The 16,603-nt window shown below is 43.7% G+C and overlaps 1 non-coding gene across 1 annotated transcript; it reads right to left on the bottom strand.

Annotated features, from left to right (window-relative positions):
* Positions 1-16,201: 16,201 nt before the first annotated feature.
* LOC132427782 (U6 spliceosomal RNA) lies at positions 16,202-16,308 on the bottom strand. Its single transcript, XR_009519989.1, has one exon. It is a non-coding gene; the product is annotated as a U6 spliceosomal RNA (small nuclear RNA).
* Positions 16,309-16,603: the final 295 nt, after the last annotated feature.

Genomic DNA, 16,603 nt, shown 5'->3' on the forward strand with positions numbered 1-16,603 from the left:
GTCCTCTGCTTCATTTTTGAAGGAGAACTCCACAGGGTATAGAATTCTAGGTTGGTGGGGTTTTTTTCTCTCAGCACCTCAAATACTTTATACTTTACTTTTCTACTCTCTTCCTGCTTGCATAGTTCTGAGGAGAAGCTAGATGTAATTCTTATTTTTGATCCTGTAGAAGTGAGGGTTTTTTTCCCCGCCTCTGGCTTTTTTCAGGATTTTTCATTTATCTTTGATTTTTTTTGTAGTTTGAAAATGATATGCATAGTGTAGTTTTGGGGCACTTATCTTGCTTGGTGTTCTCTGAGCTGCATGGACCTGTAGTTTAGTGTCTGACATTAATTGGGGGGAAATTCTCAGTCATTATTTTTCAAACATTTCTCCTGTTCCTTTGTCTCTTCTCTTTTTAGTATTCCTAGTTCATGTATTTGTACCTTTTGTAGTTGTCCCAGAGTTCTTGGATACACTGTTCTTTTTTTTTTTTTAGGAGTGTTTTTGATCTCTAGCATTTCTTTTTGGTTCTTTCACAGAATTTTCATCTCTCTGCTTACCTTTCCCATCTGTTCTTGTATGTTGTCTAATAAGGACTAATGTCTTTATCCATTAGTGCCCTAAGCATATTAATGATAGTTGTTTTATATTCCACATCTTATAATCCCATCATCTTTGACGTATGTGAGCCTGGTTCTGATGCTTGCTCTGTCTTTAGTATGTCTTGTCATTTTTCTTGATAGCTGGATGTGATGTGCTGGCCAGAAGCGACTTCTGTAAGTGGGCTCTTAGTAATGAGGTGCTGCGGTGCAGGGGAGGGGAAGCGTTCTGTGGTCCTCGATTGGGTCTGAGTGTTTTGTGACCTGTGCCTCTGGACTGTGAGCTTCACCTGTACTTCTCAGGCATCCCCCCACCCCCGCACCACAGGTGGGACAGGGCAGCTAGAGGGGCCTGGTTTTTCCCTTCCCCCAGGTCAGTTAGCCTCTGATAAAACCCAGCAGGTTAGGCTCTGGTTGACTAGCTTCACCTGAGGACAGACACCTTGTTAAGAACAGAAGGCCCTATGTGTTTCCCTCCCCTGACAGAAGCAGAGGGGATTCTCTCTGACATTTTGTGAGAAGCTGGTAGAGCTCCAACAGGGGAAACTCACACAACTGTACCCCATGCCCATTGTCCATACGGGCCTCCAGCAACGTGTCAGCTACAGTGCAGGGTTCCCTACCCGGCCACTTGTTCCTGCAGACGTTTCAGCTGTGGATATGTGCACCAGTCCCCAGTCACTACCAATCCTCTGTATCCATCTGTCTGTCTCCAGTTTTGGTGACAGTGGTTTGCTCTGCTCCCTCCCTTCTCTGACAGATCTCAGGAGAGTTGATTTTCATGTGTCAACTAAAAAAAAATGCACAACCTAAACGTTGAGAGTTATGTTCTATGAGGTGGACCTGCTTAGGACTTCAGGCCCAGGAGACAGCATCTCAGATAACTGTGAGAGACTACTCTGACTGAGGTGATGAGGGGAGCCAGGATATACAAGAGTTTTTGCAACAAAGACCAGGTAGCCGGAACATCAAAAGCTTACCATTAATTAAAGAAAGCTAGACCTCTCAAGTTAATGCATTTAGAGCTTTTCTGTGTACGGGAAGATGCAAAGGCTGGGCTCACTGAAATCATTCCTTTGATCTGCACCTCAGCTCTCTGGGGCCAGCATCCTGTGCTTTCCCATCCTGAGTGTCCTCAGGTGCACCACTGCGGGGGCTGCAGTGGCTGAGGGCTTGATGGTGGAGCAGCCTGTCTCCATCCTGAGTTCCCTCAGGACTCGCCATCCAGGCTGCTGGAATGTGATGGCTTGATGGCTGCAACATCTTAGTTCTCAAGTGTGTTCAGCTTTTTACCCTGTTAGAATGGAGTGGCAACTTCCAAGCTCCTGACATGCCAGACCAGAACCACAAGTATGCTTCTTAGTCTATTTTTCTTTAGCTAGAATGGGTGGAAGCAGGACAAACGTGGGAACTCAAGGTTTGAAATGAATTCTTTTGAAATCTCAGAAATCTGAATTTGAGCAGGATTGATTGCTTTTTAACAAACATCCTATCTCATCCTTCAGATACTGGTTTGATTGAGACTAGCCCCTGAGGGTAAGAATCTGAATAGGATCAACTCTGAGTGAACAGCCCGGAATGATCTAATCGTTGGATACAAGGGTCAGAGTCCCAAAGTTGGAGAGAGCTTGGGCCCTGGAATCCATAGATAAGAGGAAGGATTAGAAGAGAACCACCCAGGTGGATAGGAAGGCCAGATTTATCCAGAGAGAGAGAGAAATACGGAATGTCCGGTTAAATTTGTATTTCAGGTAAATAATGAATACTTCTCTGAGCATAAATGTTTCCCATGGAATCCATTTTATCTGGCATCCCTTAAGGACCTGCTGGTCTCGCTGGCCCTCACAGAGTGGCTGGGAGTTAACAGGTGAGCTGAAGCCCCTGTATCTTCAAGGCTGTAAGAAAACTAAGCTTTGTAGCTGAGGAACCTGGAGCGGGGCGGGCAGAGAAGCTGGGATGAGAAATTGAGAATTTTCCAGCTGATACCGTGTCTGTCTAGGGTGGGCAGAGACCACCGAGCCTCCCATAACTCATAGGATCGCTGTTCCTTGAGATGTGGCTGCAGGGTGAACAGCACTGCAGGTAGGGGAGGATAAGCAGAGCTCCCTGGGTGGGCAGCTGCCAGCAGAGCAGAGGCTGGAGGAGGGCACTGATTTCCAAAGAGAGCGTTCAACCTCCATCACCGGCACTCAGCAACACGAGCTTCAGCTTTCAAAAAGCAGCAGATGTGCTGAAAAAGGGTACGGCCACTGTTGAGAAATGAACAGAGGCCTGGAAAAACAAGCGGAAAAAATCTCTCAAAGCAGCAAACGTGTAAGGACAGTAACCACAGAGCAAATATAAGAGGACCAGAGGGTAAATGCAGAAGTTGTAATGTATACGTAAGTAGGAATTTCAGAAGGAGAAAAAGCAAGTGAGGGAGGAGAGGCAATATTTAAGCAAATAGGTGAAGAGCTATATTTAAGCAAATAGGTGAAGAGCTCTTCTAGAGCTAAAGAAACATTTGAATCTTCAGATAGAAAGGATTCTTTGAGTTCCAAGGAAGGAGCACAAAAAAAAAAAGGACACTCAAGATAGAGTGCAGTAAAATGTCCTCATTCCAGGATAATGATAAAGTTCCACAGTCTCCCAGACAGGAAAAACAAGTTATTGACGCAGAAGAGTAAGGCTGGCTTTAGAGTTCTGTCTGCAACTCTGAAATCAGAGGGCAGCAGGGTAATATCTACTGACAACTGTCAGTGTGGGTAAAAAAGCAAAACCCAGCCACATGTTACTTAAGAAACCCACTTTAAACAAGCGAGAGAGGTTGAAAATCAGAGGATGTAAAGAGATGCCATCAGATAAATATAAACCCAAAGAAGCCAAGTCTGGCCATTGCTATGGGAACAAACAGGATAAAGATTGATATTATGTAATGATAAAGGACAAATGTATGAAATAGGTATAACAACCATAAACCATGTTCACCAATCAATATCGTAGCTAAATATAGAAAGCAAAAACTATTCAGAGAATGTAGTAAAAACGCAATTATAATAGGGGATTTTAGTTCACATTTCTCAGGATCAGACAAATTTAGACCAAAAACAAAAAAAGGAAAGAAACAAAGGAATGGAATAAAACAACCAACAGATTTGATTTGGAAGATGTATGGGACTTCTACATCTCATAAGTGTACTTCTTTTGTATTATTTTTTATTGAAGTAGAGTTGACTTATAATAGTTTCAGGTGTACAACACAGTGATTTGATATTTTTATAGATTATGCATCATACAAGGTTGTTGCAATATTATTGACTATATTCCCTGTGCTGTACGTTGTATCTCTGTGACTTCCCTATTTTATAACTGGAGGTTTGTAGCTCTTAATCCCCTCACCTATTTCACCCATCCCCCACCTCCTCCCCTCTGGCAGCCACCAGTTTGTTCTCTGCATCTGTGTGTCTGACCCTTGAACAATAGGGGATGGAACTGCACAGGTGCACTTACATAAGGATTGTTTTCAATATGGGTATTTTTCAATAAAATATTGGAAAAAATTTTGGAGATCTGTGACAATTTGAAAAAACTCACAGATGAACCAGATAGACTAGAAATAGCAAAAGCATTAAGAAAAAGTTAGGTATGTCATGAATGCATAAAATATATATAGATACTAGTCTGTCCTTACACAGGTGTAGGTGTTGTTTAATATATAATTAGTAATGTATTAGTTTTCTTACTGTTTTATAACTTTCAAAGAATTCATTACCATACAGTATGTCTGTCTGTCTGTCTGTCTCTCTTTCTCTCTCGTAACTGCAGAAAGTGAATATCAGCCTACCATCACAGGAGAGTGGTTTTTTTTTTAGAAAATGTAAAACAGTTATTTCTGGTACAGTATTATAAATATGACTGTAATGCTGCATGTCATAAAATTACTGTAACAATTGATTCATTAGTATATAGGTTAGTCTACCATAAAAACCATATTGCTGCTTCTTCATTATCGATGCATGAATCATTTTACCTGTAAATAAATATGAATTTCTTTTTCACCTTATCTTTTCATTTTTGATGTTTAGTGTTAGTGGTACAAGTAGAATCGACAGTGTTTTGTATCATATAAGACAACATTGACATTGGTAGTGAAAGACAAGTCACCTTGTAAACAGACACCATAAACTTATGGTATCGATAAACACAGTACAGTACTGTAAATGAATTTTCTCTCCCTTATGATTTCCTTAATAACACTTTTGTCTCTATTTTATTGTAAGAATATAACATCTAATACATATACCATACAAGTATGTATTAATTGACTATTTATGTTATTGGTAAGGCTTCTGGTCAACCGTAGCCTATTCGTAGTTAAGGTTTTGAGAGTCAAAAGTTATATGTGAGTTTTCCACTGCCAGAGAGTTGGCACTCTTAACCTCTGTGTTATTCAAGGGTCAAGTGTATTTGTCTTTCTCTGTCTGACTTATTTCACTAAGCATAATACTCTCTAGGTCCATCCATGTTGTCGCAGATGGCAAGATCTCATTCTTTTTTATGGCCAAGTCATATTCCATTGTGTATATGTACCACTTCTGTATCCATTCATCTATTGGTGGGCACTTAAGTTGCTTCCATATCTTAGGTACTGTAAATAGTGCTGCTATGAACATAGGGGAATATATATCTTTTTGAATTAATGTTTTTGTTTTCTTCAAATAAATACCCAGAAAAGGAATTGCAAGATGATATGGTAGTTCTATTTTTAATTTTTTGAGGAACCACTGTACTGATTTCCACACTGGCTGCACCAATATACATTCCCACCAACAGTGCACAAGCGTTCCCTTCTCTCCCCTTCTCCAACAGCACATATTGTTTCTTGTCTTTTTAATAATAGCCATTCTGACAGGTATGAGCTGATAGCTCATTATGGTTTTTTTTTTTTTTTTTTTTTGCGGTACGTGGGCCTCTCACTGTTGTGGCCTCTCCCGTTGTGGAGCACAGGCTCCGGACGTGCAGGCTCAGCGGCCGTGGCTCACGGTCCCAGCCACGCCGTGGCATGTGGGATCCTCCCGGACCAGGGCACGAACCCGCGTCCCCTGCATCGGCAGGCAAACTCTCAACCACTGTGCCACCGGGGAAGCCCCTCATTATGGTTTTGATTTGCATTTCCCTGAAGCTTAGTGATGTTGAGCATCTTCTCATGTGCATGTGGGCCATCAGTATGTTTTCTTCAGGAAAATATCTGTTCAGATCATCTGTCCATTTTTTAAATTGGATTTTTTGGGGTTGCTGTTGGGTTATATGGGTTCTCTATATATTTGGGGTATTTACCCCTAATTGAACATATTGTTGCAAATATTTTCTCCCATTCAGTAGTTGGCCTTTTTGTTTTGTTGATGGTTTCCTCTGTTGTACAAAAGCTTTTTAGTTTGATGTAGTCCCATTTGTTTATTGTTGCTTTTGTTTCCCTTGCCTGAGGAGACACATCTGAAAAAAATATGGCTAAGACCAATGTCAATGTTTTCTTCTAGGAGTTTTGTTGTTTCAGGTCTTACATTTAGGTCTTTAAACCATTTTGAGTTTATTTTTGTGTATGGTGTTAGGGAGTGTTCTAATTTCATTTCTTTTACATATAGCTGTCCAGTTTTCCCAGCACCAGTTATTGGAGAGACTGTCTTTTCTCCATTGTATATTCTTATCTCCTTTGTTGTAGATTAATTGATCATAGATGCATGGATTTATTTCTGAGCGCTCTATTATGCTCCATTGATCTATATGTCTGTTTTTGAGCCAGTACCATACTGTTTTGATTGCTGTGGTTTTGTAGTATAGTTTGAAGTTAGGGAAACTAACTTCTGCTATTCTTCTCCTGCTTTGTTCTTCTTTCTCAAGATTGCTTTGGCTATTAGGGATCTTTTGTGGCTCCATACAAATTTTAGGATTATTGTATTTGTTTTAGGCTTAGAGTCACTTAATTCAAACACATTCTAAAAGCTGTACATTTTTAACTCTCCCCCAACATTTCATGTTTTGAACATCATATTTTATATCCTTTTGTGTATCCCTTTATTACTTATTATAGTTGATTTTATAACTTTTTAAAAAATTATTCTTTATTTTATTTATTTATTTTTGGCTGCATTGGGTCTTCGTTACTGCACGTGGGCTTTCTCTAGTTGCGGTGAGTGGGGGCTACTCTTTATTGCGGTGCACAGGCTTCTCATTGCGGTGGCTTCTCTTGTTGCAGAGCACAGGCTCTAGGCACGTGGGCTTCAGTAGTTGTGGCTCACAGGCTTCAGGAGTTGTGGCTCGCGGGTTCTAAAGCGCAGGCTCAGTAGTTGTGGCACACGGCTTAGTTGCTCTATGGCACGTGGGATCTTCCCGGACCAGGGATGGAACCCGCGTCTCCTGCATTGGCAGGCAGATTCTTAACCACTGCGCCACCAGGGAAGTCCCGATTTTATAACTTTTGTCTCTCAACTTGATACTGGCTTTTTAAGTGGTTGATCAACTGCTTTTACTATATATTTGCCTTTTCCAATGAGATTTTTTTCCTTCATATATTTTCTTGTGTCTTATTATGGCCTTTTCTTTTTTGCTTAAACATGACCCTTTAGCATTTCTTGTAAGACTGGTTTAGTGACAATAAACTGTTTTAGTTTTTGCTTGTATGGGAAACTGTTTATGTCTCCTTCAATTCTGAATAACCTTGCCAAGTAGAGTATCCTTGATTGTAGGTTTTTTCCCTTTCGGCAACTTAAATATATCATGCCACTCCCTCCTGGCCTGCTAAGTTACTGCTGAAAAATCAGCTGATAGACTTATGGAGGATTCTGTTGTATATGACTCTTTACTTTTCTCTTGCTGCCTTTAAAATTCTCTCTTTACTTTTGTCATTTTAATTGTAGTATGTCTTTGTGTGGATCTCTTTGGGTCCATCATATTTGAAACTCTGTGCTTTCTGGACCTGGGTATCTGTTTCCTGCCCCAGGTTAGGGAAATTTTCAGCCATTGTTTTATCAAATACATGTTGTGCCCTTTTCTCTCTCTGTTCTCCTCTGCAACCCCTGTAATATGAATGTTGGTACACCTGATGTCCCAAAGGTCCCTTAAGCTATCCCCATTTTTTAAAATTTATTTTTCTGTTTTGCTGTTCTGATTGGATGATTTCCACTATTCTGTATTTCAGATCATTTAAGTGTTCTTCTGTATCATCTAATATTCTATTGATCCCCTCCAGTGTATTTTTCATTTCAGTTATTTTGTTCTTCAGCTCTGATCGAGTCTTCTTTTGTATTTTCTAATTCTTTATTCAGTTTCTCACCATGACCTCTATTTTTTCCAAAGTCAGTGGGCAGTTTTATGACCATTCCTTTAACTCTTTATCAGGTAAACTTTATATCACCATTTCATTAGATTTTTTTCTGGAGTTCTTTTTTTTTAAAACCTTTCCTTTTTTAAAAATTTTATTTATTTATTTATTTATTTTTGGCTGTGTTGGGTCTTTGTTGCTGCATGCGGTCTTACTTTAGTTGCAGCAAGCGGGGGCTACCCTTCGTTGTGGTGTGCAGACTTCTCATTGCAGTGACTTCTTTTGTTGTGGAGCACGGGTTCTAGGTGCGTGGGCTTCAGTAGTTGTGGCGTACAGGCTCAGTAGTTGTGACTCACGGCCTCTAGAGTGCAGGCTCAGTAGTTGTGGTGTATGGGCTTAGTTGCTCCGCGGCATGTGGGATCTTCCCTGACCAGGGCTCAGAACCCGTGTTCCCTGCATTGGCAGGCGGATTCTTAACCACTGCACCACCAGGGAAGTCCCTTTTTTCTGGAGTTATCTTGTTCTTTAATTTGGAACATATTCTTCTGTCTTCTCATTCCGTTTGATTTTCTGTGTTTGTCTCTATGAATTAGGTAAAACAGTTACGCCTCTTGGTCTTGAAGGTGTGTCCTTGTGTGGGAGTGACTCTGCAGACTCTGTGTGCCTGATGGCTTTGGTGGAGGAGCTGGAACTGAATGGGAACAAGTTGGGGCTTTTCCTAGGGTGTCCCGGGGGCCACTGCCTTTGCAGGGTGGAGCTGCAGCTGTAGCCCAGGGTGGGGTGGGGCTTCTCCTGGGGCCTGTGGAGGGTGGGCTAGAGCTGGAGCCAGAGCTGGCAGGCTGGCTAGAGCACCAGGTGCTTCTCCGTCTGCTGCCTCTGTGCGGGGACTAGTGAGTTAGTTTGTGTACACGCCTCTTTAAGCCCAGAGTCTCTGTTTCCTACAGCCCTCCGGTTCTCCCAGTGGTAAGCCCTGCTGGTTTTCAAAACCCATCAGGGGGGTCATCTTCCCAGTGCTGGTCACCAGGGCTGGGGTACCCAATGTGCTGCTTGAACCCCTCATTCCTTAGGGAGGACCTCAGAGTTTGTGATATCACCTTCTGCTTCTGGGTCATCCGTGGGGCTGTGGGGTCCTGACTGGATCACGTCTCTGCCCCTCCACCTGTCTTGATGTGGGTTTTTTTTTACATCCTTAATTGTAGGAGAACCTCTCTGTTTGTCTTCAGGGTGTTCTCAGAAAGGGTTGTTTTATATGTAGTTGTAGTTTTGGTGCAGCCATGGGAGGAGGTCTTCCTACTTTGCCTTCTTAATTCCACCTGCCTTTTGTATTTTAATGGAGCACCTATAAAAATTAATTTTGTCTTTGGTCCCAAATAATATCTAAGATATATGAGCTCATTCACAAAAGTAGAGATTTTATAATCCACATTCCCTGATTATAATTTGTTTTTTAAGTTTATTTTTGGCTTCATTGGGTCTTCAGTGCTGCGTGGGCCTTCTCTAGTTGTGGTGAGCGGGCCACTCTTCGCTGCAGCACACGGGCCTCTCATTGTGGTGACCTCTCCCATTGAGGAGCACGGGCTCTAGGCGCGCGAGCTTCAGTAGTTGCAGCACGTGGGCCCTACAGCGCATGGGCTTCAGCAGTTGTGACTCGCAGGCTCAGTAGTTGTGGCTCACAGGCTCTAGAGCGCAGGCTCAATAGTTGTGGCACACGGGCCCAGCCACTCCGCGGTATGTGGGATCTTCCCAAACCAGGGCTCGAACCCGTGTCCCCTGCACTGGCAGGCGGATTCCCAACCACTGTGCCAACAGGGAAGCCCACCTGATTGTAATTTTTCAAAAAGGAATAAATAATGAAAAGGAACTCCCATCCCTTCCAAAATTCTCTAATTACTTAGAAATTAAGAACCAATATCCTAAATCACCCTTCATCAAAGGGTAAATAAAACTGAAGTTACAAATCCCCTATTGTACAAAGCAACGTTGGGGGAAACTTCATACCAACACATACATGACACAGCTCAAACTATTCCAACTGGGAATTTATAGCCTTAAATGCCTTATTATTAAAGAAAGAAGAAAAATAAACTTAGAGCTCAGTCTAAATTAGAACGAGCACAACAAAATGAACGCCCCCAAAAAATTGGAAAAGAGAATAAAGTAGAAATTAATGAATAGAAAACAACACAAGTAGAAAAGGTAAGTCCATCTAAGAGCTGATCTCTTGAGAAAGACCCCCTGAGTAGACGAGCTCCCAGCCTGATGAGGGAAATCAGAAGTCACGAAAACCCGTGAAAGGACCGCGATCTGAGCTGCTGGCCCGAGGGCCGCGGTCAGGAAGCTGCTTCCCTCTCTCCCACCACTGCCTCCGCGTTTTTGTGGGAAACATTGCCTGGCTTTTGGTGACATTTCTGGTAGCTCCCATGGCTTTTCACCCACTTGTCTTCTAAAAACAGTCCCATCTTTAGGGACTTGGCGGTTTGATCCCACCTGAGTGAAAACCTATCTCATTAGGTCCACGCTTTGCCCTCTTCCTGGGGCAGGCCCTTCACTGCCCTCTGGACCAGGGCTGGGGGAGGGGCGTGACTGCCCACTGCGCCTGTGCCCTGCCCCCCAGGCCCCCAGGCCCCCCAGAGCTGGGGCTGTGAGCCGTGGAGCCGGCACCACTTGTGCTTTGCCCTTGCTCTCTCCTGACACACGCTCTCAAGTTCTGGTTCTCTCTCCGGTGTGCGGAGTCTTGGGAGATGCCCGAGGAGATCACCACACCTGCATCTTTCCCTGGCGCAGCTGATGCACTCACCCGCCCACCTCTGAGGCAACCCAGCCATCCCTCATCCCTGCCTTTTACCTTTTGTTTTGTGGGTCTTTTTGGAATTCAGTTCACCTTGGCAAGCAGCTGTCTCTCAAGGAATCATTGCAAGATGACCCGAGCCCTGCTACTAAGGGGTCTATGAAAAAAGCAGAAGCATCCTTTCACTGTCGGATGGTGAAAACGCTCCTTATTCTGCTGCTATAGCCTCTCCCACTGGCCGTTGGAGGGCTTGCTCCAGCCCACCTGCCCCCTGAAGACCCCTCAGCACTAGACAAGCTCTAGTGCTGTATTCACAAGAGACCCTGGAGCTTCAAGATGCGTGCCCGGTCCCACAGCCAGGGGGAGAAACGCCAGGATCCTTTTCCATCAAGTGTCCACCACTACGAGTGTATTTCCTGAAGCTTGGCTTCAGCAGACTCGCAGGGGAGGTGGGGACTCAGCACCCTCTGCACTCCCACCTGGGCTGGCAGCTCTGCACTGACTGTCTTCGATCCCACGTCTGAAGTCTAATCCTCTCCTTTATCGCCTGGAGGGGATGTGGAGTTGAGCGATGCTGCACGAACGGCCATCCATCTGGAATAGAACGGTGAACCACATGCCGTCATGAAAGATGAATAAGCTCCAGCTGGAGTGAAGGCTTCAGTGTAGAGAGGAAGGAGAAGAAGAAGGAGATGATGATTTAGGGGGACTGTGACCCAGAATTTGGGGACACCTTTTAAGTAAGAAGAAAACCTAGAGGCTGTAAATAAAACAACTGACATATCTGAATATAGAAAAACCATAAAGCACTCTTTCCTCTTCCCTCCCCTTCCCCCCTCCCTTCCCTTCCTGAACAATTCGGTCCCAGGGGCTTTAGATGAAACTGAGCGAGGTAGGTGTCCATGGGTTGGGGCTATCGCAGCCTGAGGATGGCGTGGGCGGAGAGGAGTGTCCCAGCCAAGGCAACAGAGCCTGGGGTGATGACGGTGCTGCTGTCCCAACAGAGTAGCAGGCTGGAGTAGGTGTCAGGAGGGCAGCCCAGGGCAGAGAAGGTATCCGTCGGTGAGGGGGGGCGCGGGCAATCAGGTGTGAGTGTCAGAGATGAGCAGGGAAAGTGTCTGGATGAAGGGTTCACACCGGAGACGTCAGGGCCCAGGCAAGGTGAGGGGGTCTGCGGAGGAGGGCATCCTGGTGCAGGTGTCAGAGGGTGGTCTGGCCCGAGGCTGGGCCAGGCAGGGAGGGTGTCCAGTGTGGAGAGCAGGGGTCCAGAGCTGAGGCAGGGAGAGGGCATCCTCAAAGAGGCAGGGCCAGCCTAGGGCACGGGGATGGTGACACATGGGAGGACTAATCAAAGAAGTACCCATGCTGAGGAAAATGGGGGTCGGGTGGAGGGAGGTATACATACAGGAGGGAAAATAGAATCAGCCCTGTGGTACTGATTGGAATTGCAAGTATCCTGAGCTCATGGATTTCCATACGTACAGATATAGAAATAAATATGTGTGTGTGTGTCTGTGTTCCTCCTTGGTCCGCTGAGGTGGCCTGAGCCCGAGATACTCCAAAAGCAATGAGCACAGCAGTATTAGGATCTTGGTTTCTGAAAACCATTCACCACTGAAAGGAGCCAGGGCTCCTGGGAGAAATGCGATTCCGAGGCTGAGGCACAGTGAGTCCACGAGGAGCCTGGAGTGCCTTGCAGTGCCAGAAAGCAAAGACATGTCCCGAAACTCAGAGACACAGAAGCCAGCATGCAGGATGCCCACAGATCGGGGACAAATTAAGCATCAAAATAGCTAATGATAGAAATGCCTATAAGCCTCTGGAGGCAACTGAAACCCACGAGAGTGTGTGTATATATACACATCAAGGTTGAGAAGTAAGAGCCTATTTTCATCTCAAAATACTTCCTAAGAAAATACTAGAGAGAGAACATGTAACTTTGCAGTGGAGAGCACGGGTGACACCATCTGAAACAAGCTGTCTCACTGCACATCACCCAACCCACCTCGTGTGCCCCTGGTGGACGCCTGGGCAGGAACACAGCATCTCTACCGTGAATTTTCTTCCAAAGGGGCATAGCCCGACTCTAATGATGAGGCATCATTTCAAACCCCAGTTCTACAAAGTATCTGGCCTGTAACCTTCAAGAGAATTCAAGAATTCAAGGATTCAAGAATGAGAATGATTTCCAAGCTGAAGGGGAGTAAAGAGGTGTGCTAGCTGTGTGCAAAGTGTGACGCTGAACTAGACGGATTTCTGCTCCAAAGGACATGGCTGGGCAGGCTTCTCCTCCCCCTTCTCCTCCTCCTCCTTCTTCTTATTAACTGTCGACCAAACTCACTGGTGGTGATGTCTGAAAGCCAATGTCCCCATCTTGATGGCTGTGCTGTGGTTCGTAGGAGGACGTCTGTGTGGTGATGGGGCATCATATTGGCAGCTCACTCTCAGATGGTTCAGGAAAGTGGAAGTTCTTTATCTTGCACGTGCAACTTTTCTGTAAATTTGAGATTGTTTCAAAATTAAACAAAATTGAAAAGTTATATAGAAAGTGAAAAGACTAGCAATTGGGGAAACTCTGGGCAGCACCAACCTACAGAAGAGCTAATATTTTAACATACTAGGGGCTCTGATTAAACTGATAAGATAAAGAGGAAATAAGAGGAAACCCACATGGCAAGGGGACAACAAACAAACAAGAAGAGCTTACCTCATCGTTGTCAGGGACAAGCAATTAAAATATTGGCCACCTGTCATAAGGCGCCTATCATAATGACACAAATTTGAAAAAGTGGCAGCCAGAAAGTGTGACTTGGAGATGTGGAGTATTTTCGTCCTTTGATGGTAGAAATCTAGATTGTTTAGTTTTTGTGGAGTGAAATCTGGCAATATCTGTTAAAAATGGGTATTCTATCACAGCTAATAGAGAAATAAGTTCTGCAGATTTAATGCACAGTGATCCTAGTCAATAACACTGTATTATAAACTTCACAGTTACTGAGACTAGGTCTTAATTGTTCTCCACACAAAGCAAAAATGATGATTACGTGACATGACAGAGGTGTTAGCTAACGCCACTGTGAGAGTCATATCGCGATATACACGTGTATCAAACCAACACGTTGTACACCTCACACTTACACAATATTATATATCAATTATATCTCAATTAAAAAAAATTATTTAATGCATTTCCCTTGACCCAGAAATTCCATCCTGGAGAATCTATTCTGTAAATCAGGATATAGAGACAAGAATCTTCATCGTGGCTTTGTTTTTAGTAGCAAAAACAGAACAGTAAATGATTATTAACAGGAAGATGATTGGGATACAAGCATCCTGTGGAAAGCTATTATAACCATGATAAAGAATGTAAGCTCTTTGCCAGCTGACTAAAAGGGATTCCTACAATATATTTATAGCGGGGAAAAAAGGCAAGATGCAGAGAAATATGTAAGATACAATCCTATTTTTTCAACAAAGCTAACTTCCCAACACATAGAGCCATTTTATGTACGGTTACATGAGCAGGTAGAAAGATAGGGATGCTCACGCACGTGGTTACAACACCATACATTGGTTTGGGGGACGGGTGGATACAGATAAGAAGGAGAAGATGAGTTTTGGTGGTACTGCTCCACTCTGACTCATTTCTATTGCTCTGCACACAGTCATTACAATCTGGGTTAATTGACTGCTGAGGCGCCAGCTGTTTAGATAAATTAATCGAGAAAGATGGCTACTGGGAGACAGTGAGAGGTAAGAGTCTGTATATCCACTGCCCCAGCTGAGGAGGCCGGGCCGGAACCAGCAGCAGCAGGCAGGACGGGTGACAAGCACGTTCGGGAAGGTATCTGTGCAGACAGAGGTCCAAGGGAAGTGTAAGACGACATCCACAGGTGACGCTTATTTACCAAAGGCGGGTGAGGGGCTGGGGAGCAGGGCGGGGAGAGTCGGGTGTGAGAGGCCAGCGTCGGAGGTCAAGGACGCTCAGGCTCAGGGGTGGCTCTCAGCAAAGAATCGGGTCCTGGGAGACGGGTCTGGAGCTCAGAGCAGGAAGGGCGCCGACAGAGCAGGGCTGTGGATCGTCCCCCTCTCCCCGTCCCCTAACCCCTCCGACTTCCAACCCTCACCATGAGAGGTTTGGGCAGCTTCTGGCGCCAAGAGAAAGAGAAGAAAGACAAAAACAAAAAAGCTAGACGCAAGACTTAAAACATAGAATTCTGATGTTATTAAGAAAAAGTGCTCCTAAATACCTCAGTGTAAAACAATCATGTCAAAACCAAAAACGGAGCTACCCTCTGACCCAGCCATCCCACTCCTGGACATCTACCCAGAGAAAACCAAAACTTGAAAAGGCACATGCTCGCCAATGTTCACTGCAGCAGTATTCACAACAGCCAAGACATGGAAACAACCTAAATGTGCACTGACAGAGGAATGGATAAAGAAGATGTGGCACATATATACAGTGGAATACTACTCAGCCATTAAAAAGAATGAAATAATGCCATTTGCAGCTACATGGAAGGACCTAGAGATGATCACACTAAGTGAAGAAAGTCAGACAGAGAAAGACAAATACCATATGATATCACTCATATGTGGAATCTAAAAAAATGATACAAAGGAACTTAATTACAGAACAGAAACAGACTAGAAAACAAAGCTGTGGTTACCAAAGGGGAAGGGTGGGGAGGGATAAATCAGGAGTTTGGGATTAACAGATACACGCTACTGTATATAAAATAGATAAACAATAAGTCCTACCATACAGTACACGGAACTATATTCAATACCCTGTAATTACAATGGGAAAAAATATGAAGAAGTATATATAAATATGTATATATACACACACACAAATATAGTATATATTTATGTAACTGAACCACTTCCCTGCACACCAGAAACCAACACAACACTGGAAATCAACTCTACTTCTATAATAAAAAATAAATAAAAAAATAGAATAATCACGTCAACAGTATTACGACTGATAAGACTGCTGAAGCGTTACTGAGCTCTTACTAAGTGCCGCGTAAGTACACCAGGTGCTTCAAATGTCTTCTGTCTTTTAAGCTTCACAGCAACCTGCCAGGTCGGTACCGTTATCTCCATTTTCCAGATGATGAAACTAACTCTGACAGAGGCTAAAGAACTTCCTTGAAGTCACATAAGTAAACATTTCCAAAGCCCTCGAATCCAAGTCTGTCTGAGGCCACGGTCCTAGCTATTCTGTGTGTACAATTACTGATATTTGTAGTGACGGCCTGGAGTCATCTGTAAATGTTAATCTCTGATTTTTTTTTAACGTTTTTATTGGAGTATAATTACTTTACAATGGTGTGTTAGTTTCTGCTTTATAACGAAGTGAATCAGCTATACGTATACATATGTCCCCATATCTCTTCCCTCTTGCGTCTCCCTCCCTCCCACCCTCCCTATCCCACCCCTCTAGCTGGTCACACAGCACCGAGCTGATCTCCCTGTGCTATGCGACTGCTTCCCACTAGCTATCTATTTTACATTTGGTAGAAAAATATGGAACGCTTCACGAATTTGCGTGTCATCCTTGCGCAGGGGCCATGCTAATCTTCTCCGTATCGTTCCAATTTTAGTATATGCGCTGACGAAGCAAGCACTCTCTGATGTTTTTTATTTCAAAAACCAGGGAAAGGTATAGTATCTCTCAAATATTTTCTTCCAGATAAAAGTTGGTTTTCCAGAGTGACCCATTTTTCCAGAATTCTGGATAGCTGAAGCTTTAACTGTACTTTGCAGCTTCTTACAAAATTTCAGTAATTACATCTGTACAAATTGGTTGCAATCAAGTTGGAAGTAACATTTTTATGAAATGCTATAAGATATATTGGTTGTAAATTCTGAGTCCCATGTAAGTTCTATCTATTGCATTTCCTCACACACGTCAATTTTAAA

The sequence above is a fragment of the Delphinus delphis genome, chromosome 6 (assembly GCF_949987515.2).
Source record: "Delphinus delphis chromosome 6, mDelDel1.2, whole genome shotgun sequence".
Lineage (NCBI taxonomy): Eukaryota > Metazoa > Chordata > Mammalia > Artiodactyla > Delphinidae > Delphinus > Delphinus delphis.